The sequence below is a fragment of the Triticum dicoccoides genome, chromosome 6B (assembly GCF_002162155.2).
Source record: "Triticum dicoccoides isolate Atlit2015 ecotype Zavitan chromosome 6B, WEW_v2.0, whole genome shotgun sequence".
In the NCBI taxonomy this organism is placed as follows: domain Eukaryota; kingdom Viridiplantae; phylum Streptophyta; class Magnoliopsida; order Poales; family Poaceae; genus Triticum; species Triticum dicoccoides.
In genome coordinates this window covers 62853552-62867513 of record NC_041391.1, presented here as the reverse complement: position 1 = coordinate 62867513, position 13962 = coordinate 62853552, and positions in this window count along the sequence as shown.

Sequence of the window (13962 nt, the reverse complement as noted above, 5' to 3'; positions counted from 1 at the left end):
CATCACCTACAATGGCAAGCAATTCATGAGCCGCACCTTCATGCAGTACGTCCAAGATCTTGGCGCCAAGGTCTGCTTTGCTTCTGCTGCTCATCCGAGAAGCAACAGTCAAGCGGAGAGGGCAAATGCTGAAGTGCTGCGCGGACTCAAGACCAGGACTTTCGACAGGCTGCGCAAGTGCGGAAGGAACTGGAGTGAGCAGCTGCCGGTGGTTCTTTGGTCGATCAGGACGACGCCAAATCGAGCCACTGGCCAGACACCTTTCGCTCTAGTTTATGGAGCAGAGGCAGTTCTCCCCACGGAACTCGTATACGGGTCACCTCGAGTGCTCGCTTATGATGAGCTTGAGCAAGAGCAGCTGCGACAAGATGACGCGCTGCTCCTTGAGGAGGACCGTCTTCAGGCTGATGTACAAGCTGCTCGATACCAGCAAGCTTTGCGCCGCTACCATAGCCGCAAAGTTAATGCCAGAAGTTTCGAGGAAGGCGACCTTGTTCTTCGGCATGTTCAGTCCGCCAAGAATTCCAACAAGTTGACGCCGAAGTGGGAAGGTCCTTACCGGGTGAAACGAGTCACTAGGCCTGGCGCTGTACGCCTTGAAATCGAAGATGGCATTCCAGTGAGCAACTCCTGGAACATTGAGGATCTTCGTAAGTTTTACCCGTAAGGCGCGGTTGCCGGAACCTGTTCTGGCAACCACCTTTTGTACAAGTCTTGCCGATGTTGCATGTAATCCTTTGTACAAAGCCGGGCACAGACCCCGTGCATAAGTAAAGCTCATGTGCTCCGCACATCTTGTCAATTTCATGCTTTCTGCTTCTCTTTGCATGCATTATCTGACACTTTGTGCAGCACCTACCCCCAGTAAGCAATAACGAGCCGTGAGGCCCCATATCTTTATTTTCTCTTCTTTCTCTTTCTCAAAGGAAGGAAGGTTCCCTCGCCCACAAGTTTGCCGGGGGGAAAGGAGAAAATAATGATGTGGACCAGGCATCGTTCAAGGAAGTCTCACCTTGCCGGAAAGCAAAAGATAGAAAAGCTAAGTTGCCAAAATTTGAGCAACCAGTTTTTAATTTTTAAGTTATCTTCCTAGAACGACCGTGCTTTGTATGGAAAACCTGTGCGCGGAGGAACCAACTCGTAGCTAGTTGCGCCCTTACTTTGTTTCGAGTCCGCTCAACAACTTAAGTGAGCTGCGACTAGTTGCGACAAGGTTTCTTGTCGGCAGCGGCACCGCCAGCAGGCTGCTGACGTCCCGCACTCAGCGCTCGCGGCTAAGGTGCCTGCGCCGACAAGTTCCCTAAAAGCGTAGGGCAAAAACATACAAAGGAAATAACATAGCAATCAAAATAGAGTCATATTACAAGATAGCTTGTCGCAGCTCTAACAGATTGTTCCCATGACATGACCAGCAGCGACAAGAAAAAGAGAAAACGGGCGGCCTAATCTACGCGATCGCCTTCAACCCTCTTGATCCCGCTCACCTTGTCCACAATGTGTGCGACAAGGGCCTTGAGCGCTTCCAGATCGGCATCCGGTGGCAAGGACCTGAGGACGTTGGTGAGGTTGAGGCCTGGGTTGCGGAAGGCCACCTTCACCAGCACCTTTTGGAGAGCTCCCGCGCAGATCTTGCGCGACTCGTCAGCCAGCTACTTTGGGATCTTCTCCCGGAGTCGCTGGAGGGCCGTCGCCACGCCTTCGAAGAACAAGCTGAGCTTGGCGCTGGGTTGGAGGTGCTCATCGGAGGAGTACCCGAAATCCTCCATCCCCAGCTGCGCCAGCTCCTTGTCGATGGCCGCGGCAGCATCCACAAGACCCTCAGTCCAGTGCTCCACAGTCTCCCTAAAAGTGTTCTGGGCGGCAGCAGCATTCGCCAGCAGCGCCTCGTCGGCCTTGATCTTCTCCGACAAGGCCACCTCCCGCTCCCTGGCGCCGTCCAGCGTCTGAGTCAAGGTGGCCAGCTTCAACTCGAGATCTGCATTGGAGTCCTTGGTGGCGCTAAGTTCTTTGCTCCTCTCAGCGAGGCGACCTTGCAGCTCGCCATGAGCGGCGGCGTCCTTCTCGCGCTCACGCTTGAGCGCAGCAAGCTCCTCACCGCTCGCTTTGAGATCGGCCTCCAGCTGCGCCACCTTCGTCTCCAGTTCCTTCTTGGCGGCCTCGGCAGCTGCGGCAGCATCCTTTGCCTCCTTGAGAGCCCTGCCAAACGTTTGCTTGCGCACGGCAAGCTCCTCCTCGTGGCTGTCAAGGTTGACCTTGCGCTGCGCCAACTCGCCTTCCTGCGCAGATAGCTTCTCGGCAACAAGCCGCTGTTGCTCTTCGATTTCAGCCTTCTCGAGGAGGAAGGCTTTCCGCTCCTCGTCGACTTGTTCCCGCTCCTCTGCCAGGGCCCGGAGAGTTTCCTGCCTGAAACCCCAGAGCTCTTCCGCGCGCTTCTCGATATCCACTCCCGCCTTCGCGACAAGCGCTTCTCGGCATACCAGCTTGGCTTGTCGGGCGCGGTAGAGTGACAGCAGCTTCCGCAGCAGCTGCTCCTCCTCAGACTCGTCGCTGCTGCTGCTTGGCGCGTCGACCAACGTCAGCCCAGTGGAGGCGAGCACTTCTCCATCCAGCATCTCTCCTTCGACAGGTGCCCTGGAGCTTGACGCCCAGGGGAGCTTGATGAAGATGCCGTCGCTGGCCTTCAGATAGGTGCCGGGCTGGGGCTCTTCAGAGCCTGGCGCTGCAGCAGCGGCGGAGGGATCGGCGGTCGGCGTAGCGCCTGGCACTCCTGCAGCCTCGGGGCCGTCAGTGCGATCGCCGGATCCCTCGCCGGATTCTGCGGCAGCAGCCTTGGCGGCCTCCTCACCGGCGGGATCATCAGCACCGGTTTCTCCTTCGGTGGCAACGGCGTCATCGGCATTGTTGCGCGCGTTCTCCTCGCCGGTGACCTCGGTTTCCATCGGCTCCGGGGTAGATGGATCTGACGAATGGAAAAAGGGGAGGAATCAAGCAAATATCCAAAAAGAAAATCAGAAGAGGAAGAACCCAAGGGAAGTTTTCAAGCAAGAGGATTACCTGTACTTGGGTCAGCGGTCGCGGTCTCAATCACCGGAGGATCGCTGGTGTTGTCCCTTGCCGGAGAACTCCCCCTTGCCGGAGAATTCTCCCTTGCCGGAGAATGCTCCCTTGCCGGGGAATCCTCCCTTGGCGGTGTAGTTGAAGCAGAAGGCATCTCGGGAGCGACTTCCGGGCACTCCTGGTGAAGCTGCTCTGATCCTACACAAATCAACAGTCAGATATCAACAAAGAAAGGAGCACCCATGCGCGCCTAACAGTAGGAAGTAAACCATATACTTATGCTGGGGGCTGCGCTGGGGGCTGCGCTGGGGAATGGTTGCCGGGTCCGGCAAGGTAGTCTCGGACACACCCCCTGCCGTCTCGGTGGGCTCGTCCTCGATGACAATCACCGAGGCCTTGGCTCTCTTCACCGCTCTTTGGGCCATCGTCCTGAAAGGGAATGGGTTCAGAATGAAGCAAGTCAGATACAAGACAAAGCAACAAAATTGAAGAACTACAAGTACAGCAAAGAGTCTTACTCTTCTTCTTCCTCGTCGGAGCTGAGCGCGGAGAGATCGAAGTCCGGCTCGCCTCCGGTGCGACGAGGTGGAGGAGTAGGTTCCCTTGTCCGCTTGGCGGGAGCAGTAGCGGTGGACCAGGAAGACCCCACTCCAGTTGCCGCAGCGGCGGGAGGCGCTCCCGCGGCAGCACTGCTTGCCGTAGTAGAGCGTGTCGCGCGGCACGGCGGCTGTTGACTCGTCTGCCGCTCAGCTACATCCCCGGCCCTGCGGAGACGCCTTCTTGGTGGAGCTGGGGGCTCCGCTTGCGACGAGCTGCCTGAAGGTTCGAGCCCGACAAGCTCTCCCTCGCCGGGCTCGCTCGACTCAGCATCAGGCCCGACAAGCTCTTCCTCGCCGGCAAGCTCCTCTCGCTCGGCAAGGCTTGCCGCCTCTGTTGCCTCGGCCTCCTCCATGGTGAATCCGAACTCGCCCGCAGCAGCGGCTGCTGCCGCCTCTTCCAGCCTGGTGGCGATGCGCTGCATCTCCGCATCGGTGGTGTCGCGGGTGAGCCTCTTTTGTTCATCAGGGCGGACCGCCACTTCTACCAAGCCGTCGAAGAACTCCCGCACGACGTCATCTGCAGGCTCTTGCCAAGTTGGGACAATCCCATGCGAATCGCACAACGGCATCATTGCACGGATGCGGTCGAGCGAAGAGTTGTTGCATAGCGGAACGACGCCCCTAGGCAACATGAACGCTTCTGGGTGTTGAGGATCGCGCTTGAACAGCTCCAGGATCATCGCGTCCAATTCCAAGACGGTGAAGTTGAAGTTGAGGCCCGGGTGCAGCCTCATGATATCCGTCGCGTTCTGCAACTCCCAGGCGGGTCTCCTCCTCTCCTGCAGGGGGGCGATGCGGCGGCGAAGGAAATCTGCGCCAACAGCGCCTACGGTGAGCCCCGCAAGCCTGAGGCGTAGGATCCGGGTGACGGCAATCCTTAGCCTATCGTCCTCCGGGGCCACGTTGCTCCAATCGTTGCCACGCGCTATTGGGACTTGGCGCTGTGCGGTAAATGGCTGCGGGTTCTCCTCGACAATACAGCACCATTCTGCTCTCCATTCCAACCACTTGCTGCGGAGCTCTCCCTGTAGATAAGCCTCCTTCTTGCCGGTCCTCGAGATCCAGGCGATTCCGCCGGATAGGGGCTCTCCTCTCTCAACTCGGGGCATGAAGAAATGGCAGAAAAGAGCTACGTTGGGATAGACTCCGACAAAGTTTTCGCAGAGATGTGCGAAAACTGCCATGGTCAGGACAGCATTGGGGGTGAAGTCAAGGAGGCGGAACCCGTAGGTGTTCATAATATCGCAGAAAAATTCAGAGAAGGGCGGGCAGGGCCCACAGTAGAAGAACAGCGCGAAGAAGGGGTACCCATTCATAGCCAGTTCCGAAGCGGCAGCCGGGAGTACCTTCGTGCGCGGATGCGCTCGCGTCTCCGTCGACCAGAAGAGGTAGTAGTACTCCCTCAGCTCCTTCACGCCGAGCTGAGGGGGGAAGATTGCCCGCTCCTACCGCAGCGCCGCGAGCCGCTGCGCCTCGGCCGACTTCACGACCTTCCCCTTGTCGGCTTTCGGAGCCATGGCGGAGGTGGTGGAGGAGATCGACGGTGTTGGTGATGCTAGTGGCGATGGGGGGCGGAGCGCTGCTCTCTTTCGGCTTTGGCAAGAAGGGGGGAGCGGCGGAGATTTCTGAGATTGGAGTAACAACCGGCGAGATGGGCGAACTGCCCCTGTTTCCCCTGCTTATAAAGGGGGAGGGGGCAGGCGTTCCGTCTTTCCGAATAAAGAAACCACCCATGATCTCTCCCACGATGCCGCATTTAACGCATGCCGTTCGGGAAGGGCGCGGTGGATACGGAGAAAGATACGGCGTAACCCAGGCCGCGCGTGCCCGTCCCCTGTTTTGGGCCTGGCCCAACAGCGCTCGGCACCGTGTGTGGCCCAGGTCCGGGGGCTCCTGTCGGTGTACTAGAGTAGGGGTACCCTAGTATCCCGAACTTGTGCACGGGCAGTTGCAGCCACCCGCGGCAAGGCTTGCCGGGTGACCGCCAAGGTCCTCCGTGGTTCCTGTGAAGCCACTCAAGAACAAAGTATTCACGCCAAGGAGACAAGGCCCCGGCAAGAGGAGCTTGCCGGGAAGGCCAACCAAGGCAAAAGAACAAAGTATTCACGCCAAGGAGACAAGGCCCCGGCAAGAGGAGCTTGCCGGGAAGGCCAATCAAGGCATCTCAAGGAACTTGCCGCGATGCGCCACGCGTCCCGGCGAGGCCCGGTGAGCGACAAGCTTCCAGACGCGACAAGACAACGACCGCGGCAAGGCTCTTGCCGCGTCAAGCTACCACTCTGCACCTGCGCCCCAGCACATCCACCAACGTGTCATCCTGGGACCTTTCCAGGCGCGCGTGGCAAGAGGCTGTGCAGCCAGCGGTGCGCGGTGGCAAGCGGCGCTGACAAGATTGCCATCGTGGCAAGTGGTGGCGTCCCTGACGGTCCTTTTCTGCACTGTTTGGGCGACGTAGATGGGCATTTAATGCCTTTGTCCCCTGCCGTCAGGGTTAGGTAGGATACACTGTATAGGTAGCTGTACCAACCGCTATTCCTTTTCCATTTTTACCCTTGCCTACGTTGCCACCTGTCGGTGACCCCTTTAGCATATAAAAGGAGGCCCATGCGCAATGTAGGGGGGGTTCGGAAGCCAGAAATCACTCACGCTCGGTCTCGTTAGCAGCTGGAGTGTACTGTAGCACTCAGCGCTCCCGAGCAAGAACTCAATACACTCAGACATGCAGCAGTAGGAGTATTATCTCTCCGGAGAGCTCCGAAGCTGGGTAAACTACTCGTGTGCTTCACCTCGATCTGCTCTTCGTGCGATCTCCGCCCCCTGCCGAACCAAAAAGGGGCTCGGTCCGCCGGTCCCGTAGGTGTTCGTGGATCAGTTTCCCAGACAGAACCTAAGTTTGATTGTGTTAAATATTTTATGAATACCGATGTTTTTCGAAAGTTTAGCGCTAAATATGGACTTGACTCTGAGATAGTAGCTTCCTTTTGTGAATATTTTTCTACTCATATTGATCTCCCTAAGGAGAAGTGGTTTAAATATCACCCACCAATTAAAGAAGAAATTAAGAACCAGTGAAAGCTAAATAAGAAACTATCATTTACAATGTTGATCCAGTTGTTCCCACTGCTTATATTGAAAACCCACCTTTTCCTGTTAGGATGAAGGAACATGCTAAGGTTTTCAACTATGGTTAACAAAAGTTATGTTAGAACACCCAAACCATCTGAACAAATCAAAGTTGAACCTAGTGTTTCTATGGTTAAAGATCTCTTAGTTGATAATATTTATGGGCACGTTATTTACTTTTGTGATGAAGCTTCTAGAATTGCTAAACCTGAAGGAAAAGATAAACATAGACCAGTTGTTGGCATGCCTGTTGTCTCAGTTAAGATAGGAGATTGCTGTTATCATGGGTTATGTGACCTAGGTGCTAGTGTAAGTTCTATTCCTTTCTCACTATATCAAGAAATTAAAGATGAAATAGCACCTGCTAAGATAAAAGACATAGATGTTAGTATTAAACTTGCTAATAGAGATACTATATCACCAATTGGGATTCTTAGAGATGTTGAAGTCTTGTGTGGGAAAATAAAATACCCTACTGATTTCCTTGTTCTTAGCACCCCACAAGATAACTTTTGTCCCATTATATTTGGTAGACCTTTCTTGAACACCGTTAATGCTAAAATAGACTGTAAAAAACAAATTGTCGGTGTTAGCTTTGGTGATGAATCTCATGAGTTCAATTTTTCCAAGTTTAGTAAACAACCTCATAAGAAAGATTTTCCTAGTAAGGATGAAATTATTGGTCTTGCTTCTATTGTTGTGCCTCCTACCGATCCTTTGGAACAATATTTACTAGACCATGAAAATGATTTGCATATGCGTGAAAGAAATGAAATAGATAGAATCTTTTTCGAACAACAACCTCTGCTTAAACACAATTTGCCTATTGAAACTCTAGGAGGTCCCCCTCCACCTAAAGGTGATCTTATGTTTGAACTAAAACAATTACCAGACACTTTGAAATATGCTTATCTTGATGAAAAGAAGATATATCCTGTTATTATTAGTGCTAACCTTTCAAAACATGAAGAAGAAAGATTATTGAAAGTTCTAAGGAAGCACATGGCGGATATTGGATATATTCTTGATGATCTTAAGGGCATTAGTCCCACTCTATGTCAGCACGAGATTAATATGGAACCCGATACTAAACCCGTTGTTGATCACCAGCGTCGGTTAAATCCAAAAATGAAAGAAGTGGTAAGGACGGAAATATTGAAACTTCTGGAAGCAGGTATAATATATCCTATAACTGATAGTAGATGGGTAAGTCCTGTTCATTGTGTCCCTAAGAAGGGAGGTATTACTGTTGTTCCTAATGATAAGAATTGTCACGAGCTATAGAATGGTAGTTGATTATATAAAATTAAATAAAGCTACTAGAAAACATCATTACCCTCTTCCTTTTATGGATCAAATGTTAGAAAGATTATCTAAGCACACACATTTTTGCTTCCTTGATGGATACTCTGGCTTTTCACAAGTACCTGTTTTACAATCTGATCAAGAAAAGACCACTTTTACTTGTCCTTTTGGAGCATTTGCTTATAGACATATGCCTTTCGCTTTATGTAATGCACTTGCTACCTTTCAAAGATGTATGACTGCTATCTTCTCTGATTTTTGTGAAAAGATTGTTGAGGTTTTCATGGATGACTTTTCTGTTTATGGGAAGTCCTTTCATGATTGTTTAAGCAATCTTGATCAAGTTTTGTAGAGATGTGAACAAATAAATCTTGTCTTGAATTGGGAGAAGTGACACTTTATGGTTAATGAAGGTATTGTCTTGGGCCATAAAATTTCTGAAAGAGGCATTGAGGTGGACAACGCCAAGGTTGATGCAATTGAGAAAATGCCATGTCCTAAAGATATCAAAGGTATTCATAGTTTCCTTGGTCATGTTGGTTTATATAGCTTTTCTAAAATTTCTAGGCCTCTTACGAATCTTTTAAAAAGGATATTCCCTTTGTGTTTGATGATGATCGTATGGAAGCCTTTGAAACACTAAAGAAAGCCTTAATTACTGCACCTGTTGTTCAACCACCTGATTGGAACTTGCCTTTTGAGATTATGTGTGATGCTAGTGATTATGTTGTTGGTGCTGTTCTAGGACAAAGAGTTGATAAGAAACTAAATATTATTCATTATGCTAGTAAAACTCTAGACAGTGCTTAACGAAACTATGCTACTACTGAAAAAGAGTTCTTAGCAGTGGTGTTTGCTTGTGATAAATTTAGATCTTACATTGTTGATTCTAAAGTAATTGTTCACACCGATCATGCTGCTATAAAATATCTTATGGAAAAGAAAGATGCTAAACCTAGACTCATTAGGTGGGTTCTTCTGCTACAAGAATTTGATTTGCATATTACTGATAGGAAAGGAGCAGAGAACCCCGTGGCTGATAAATTGTCTAAACTTGAAAATATTCTTGATGACCCACAACCAATTAATAATAGCTTCCCTGATGAACAACTAGCTGCAATAAATGTTTCCCATAGTACACCTTGGTATGCTGACTATGCTAATTATATTGTTGCTAAATATATACCACCTAGCTTCACATACCAACAAAAGAAAAGATTCTTCTATGATCTAAGATATTACTTTTGGGATGACCCAGATCTTTATAAAGAAGGAGTAGATGGTATTATTAGACGTTGTGTACCTGAGCATGAACAGGAACAAATCCTACGGAGATGTCACTCCGAAGCTTATCGAGGACATCACGCGGGAGACGCAGCCACTCATAAGGTATTGCAATCTCGTTTTAATTGGGCTACTCTCTTCAAGGTTGCCCGTAAGTTTGTCTCATCTTGTGATGAATGCCAAAGAATAGGTAATATCGGTAAGCGTCAGGAAATGCCTATGAATTATTCACTTGCTGTTGAACCATTTGATGTTTGGGGATTTGACTTTGTGGGAGCTTTTCCTTCCTTTAATGGGTATACACATATTTTGGTTGTTGTTGATTATGTTACTATGTGGGTAGAAGCTATTCCAACCAGTAGTACTGATCATAACACCTCTATTAAAATGCTTAAGGAAGTTATTTTTCCAAGGTTTAGAGTCCCTAGATATTTAATGGCTGATGGTGGTTCACACTTTATTCATGGTGCTTTCTGTAAGATGCTTGCTAAGTATGATGTTAACCATAGAATTGTGTCAGCTTATCATCTTGTCTAGTGGTCAAGTTGAACTTAGCAATAGAGAAATAAAACTAATTTTACAAAAGACTGTTAATAGGTCCCGAAAGAATTGGTCTAAGAAATTAGATGATGCACTTTGGGCTTATAGAACAACTTACAAAATTCCTATGGGTATGTCTCCATATAAAATGGTTTATGGAAAAACTTGTTATTTGCCTATTGGGTTAGAACACAAAGCATTTTGGGCAATAAAATAACTCAATTATGATTCCAAACTTGCCGGAGAAAAGAGGTTATTTGATATCAGCTCATTAGATGAATGGTGAACCCAGGCTTATGAAAATGCTAAGTTATTCAAAGAAAAAGTTAAAAGATGGCATGATAAAAGATTCCAAAAGCGCGAGTTCAAAGTCGAAGAATATGTTCTTTTGTACAACTCTCGTTTCAGATTTTTTGCAGGAAAACTCCTCTCCAAATGGGAAGGACCTTATGTCATCGAGGAGGTCTATTGATCCGGAGCTATCAAAATAAATAGTGCTGAAGGGACTAACCCGAAGGTTGTCAATGGGCAACAAATAAAACACTATATCTCAGGTACGCCCTTTAATGTTGAAAGTAATGTTATCCAAACTTTGACACTGGAAGAACACATAAATGAGTCCTTCCGGAACACTCCAGAATCATGAAAATAAGGAGGTATGTGATACGGTAAGTAAACGAACTCCGAAAAATCCGCAAAAATATTTTTTGTTAGTTTTAGAATTTTTAGAAAATTAGAAAAATAAAAAACTTCCACGAAAGTGACCCTGGTGGGCATGATACACCAGGGCGCGCGAGGCACGCCAGGCTTGCCTGGCGCACCCAGGTGGGTTGTGCCCACCTCAGGTGCTTTCCGGTCTCTGTTTTTCCTCCGTTTTGCTTGTTACCCAAGATACATACATACATACATATATATATATATATATATATATATATATATATATATATATATATATATATATATATATATATATATATATATATATATATGCCTCCCGAAACTGTTAACCCCCGTATCGCTGATAAATCTCATGTTTTCTTTTCTTGCTGTTTTCTGTCAGATTTGTTGAGCCAGGCATCATGTCTTCTCCCTCCTCCAACACTGAAGAAGGTGATGCTTGGTTGCTTCACATAGAATCCAGGGAAGAGGGATCTGAAGAGATCATTATGGAGGAAGATGAGGACGACTCGTTCGGAATTCACCCTCCGACTTCTGAGAGAGGGATCCTGGCTGGCATCTCCACTCATCCTAACCCCCATCAAGCCATGAGGCCACTAAACAATCAAGAGGGCCCAAGAGATCATGAAGAACTCCCTACAAGGAGGCCTTTATACGGGTTACAACAAAATAATTTTCACAATTTGATTCATAATTATGGGTTCGAAAGCACTCCTCGTGTGCATATACCATCCAATTGGGACATTTCTCGTCCAAGAGAAAGTGATGCAGGGACAAATTCTTGGGGTCCAAGAAATAAGCATATCATGGCTGAAGTAGAGAAGAACACTGAGCTGCTCCACCAAGTTGTTCGAGAGATTCACAACTTAAGAGATATGCTCAGACATGTATTGGACAAGATTGCTTCTACTTCATCACCACTATCTTATTCATCACCACCAAAAGAAAACTGAGTATTGGGTATGGGCACTCCCCTTCGCTTCCGCCAAGCTTGGGGGAGGTGCCCCGGCATCGTATCAATCTCCACTATCGTTTGCATTTACTTTCTTAGTTCGATCAATGGTTATTTTTTGCTATTAGATCAATAAAGGCTTAGTTCGATCCTTTCTTTGTGTGAGTTTGCTTAGTGATCAATCCTTGTAATCGTGTGCGAGATATAATAAAGTTAGTTTGAGTTTTGCCTTCTTTACTCTCTTGCTGCAATAAAAAGAAAGGAAATAAAAGAAAAGCATCATGGCTAATCTTATGGTAAGTGATGACATTACATAAGGAAAAGTATAAGTAGAAAATTTATTGTAGATTGACAAACATAGCATTGGTCAATGATGCAACACATGAAATAATTAATAAGGGAAGAGAAGATTCACATATAAATATATTATCATGGAAATCTTTTGTGATTGTGAGCACCCATAAAAATATTATATGCCAAAATTGTTGATGTTGGACAAGGAAGACAACTTAATGTTTTATGTTTGTTCATATTCACATAGAAGTCATATTGTCATAGATCCTTCAACATGTGGTGCTTAACCCTATCTTTGCTAGCCAAAAATTCCGCACTAAGTATAGATACTACTTGTGCATCCAAAACCCTTAAACCCTATCTTGTTTGAGAGTCCACCATACCTACCTATGGATTGAGTAAGATATTTCAAGTAAGTTTTCATCGGTGCAAAAGGGCAATAAAAATTGCTTATAAAAGTGTGACATCGTTTAGTGTAAGGGAAAATTAAGTGTTGTACGAACTTGTGATGGTGAAGAATAAACGCGACATACTGCATAATAAAGGTTGCCATCACAAGGGGCAATATAATGTGACGTTCTCTTGCACTAAGGGGTTGAGCATACAAACAAAAAATGCATGGCAACCTCTGCTTCCCTCTGCGAAGGGCATATCTTTTACTTTCATGCATTTACTTTTACGCAAGAGTCAAAGTTTTTCTCTCTATTCCTTTTATTTTTATCCTTTGGCAAGCATCATGTGGTGAGGAAAGATCTAGGCACATATGTCCAGTTGAATATGGGTGGCATAAGTTATTATTGTTGACATCACCCTTGAGGTTAGTGTGTTGGGAGGCGAAACTATAAGCCCCTATCTTTCTTTGGGTCTGGTTGAAATGTTTTGTTGATGTGTACGTGGTGAGTGTTAGCAAACATAGAAGACTAAATGATGGTTGAGTATGTTGACTTGCCTAAAGGCTCTGATACGTGACCCTTCCTGAAAATATGATGAATTGTAGTTGCAAAGTTGACTGAGAACATAGTTTGTTGGTTTCCAATAGAGTTTATGCTTTATACTTCATTGTTGTTATAAATTGTCACTTGTTCATGAGAAGTCTATGATAAAAGTTCTATAATAAAAGTTATATATTGAAGTTTGTTGCTGTTACAATAAGTCACATGATGCTGCTATGTCCGTATTTTTGTTTTTATCGACACCTCTCTCTCTCTCTCTAAGCATGTGGACATGTTTTTCGATTTTGGTTTTCGCTTGAGGACAAGCGAGGTCTAAGCTTGGGGGAGTTGATACGTCCATTTTGCATCATGTTTTCCTACTGTTATTTATGTTGTTTTATTGTATAATAATGCTTTTTGGAGTAATTCTAATGCCTTTTCTCTCAATGCAAGGTATGGACCAAGGGGGAGAATTCTGGCAGCTGGAAATCTGGACCTGAAAAAGCTACGTCAAGCTATCTATTCTGCACAACTCCAAATGAGCTGAAACTCCCCGAGGATATTTTATGGAATATTTAATGAATATTGGAGCAAATAAGTACTATAGGAGGGCGACCAGGTGGGCACAACCCACCTGGGCGCGCCAGGAGGCCCAAGTGCGCCCTGGTGGGTGCTGCCCTCCTTGGCCCACCTCCGATGCCCATCTTCTGGTATATAAGTCATTTTGACCTAGAAAAAATTAGGAGAGGAAATTCAGGACAAAGTGTCACCGCCTCGAGGCGGAACTTGGGAAGGAGGACTTTTGCCCTCCGGCGGAGCGATTCCGCCGGGGGAACTTCCCTCCCGGAGGGGGAAATCATCGTCATCATCATCACCAACAACTCTCCCATCTTGGGGAGGGGTATCTTCATCAACATCTTAATAGCACCAACTCCTCTCAAATCCTAGTTCATCTCTTGCCTTCAATCTTTGTATCAAAACTATAGATTGGTGCCCGTGGGTGACTAGTAGTGTTGATTACATCTTGTAGTTGATTACTATATGGCTTATTTGGTGGAAGATTGTATGTTTAGATCCATTATGCTATTTAATACTCCTCTGATCTTGAGCATGTTTATCATTTGTGAGTATTTACTTTCGTTCTTGAGGTCACGGGAGAAATCATGTTGCAAGTAATCATGTGAACTTGATATGTGTT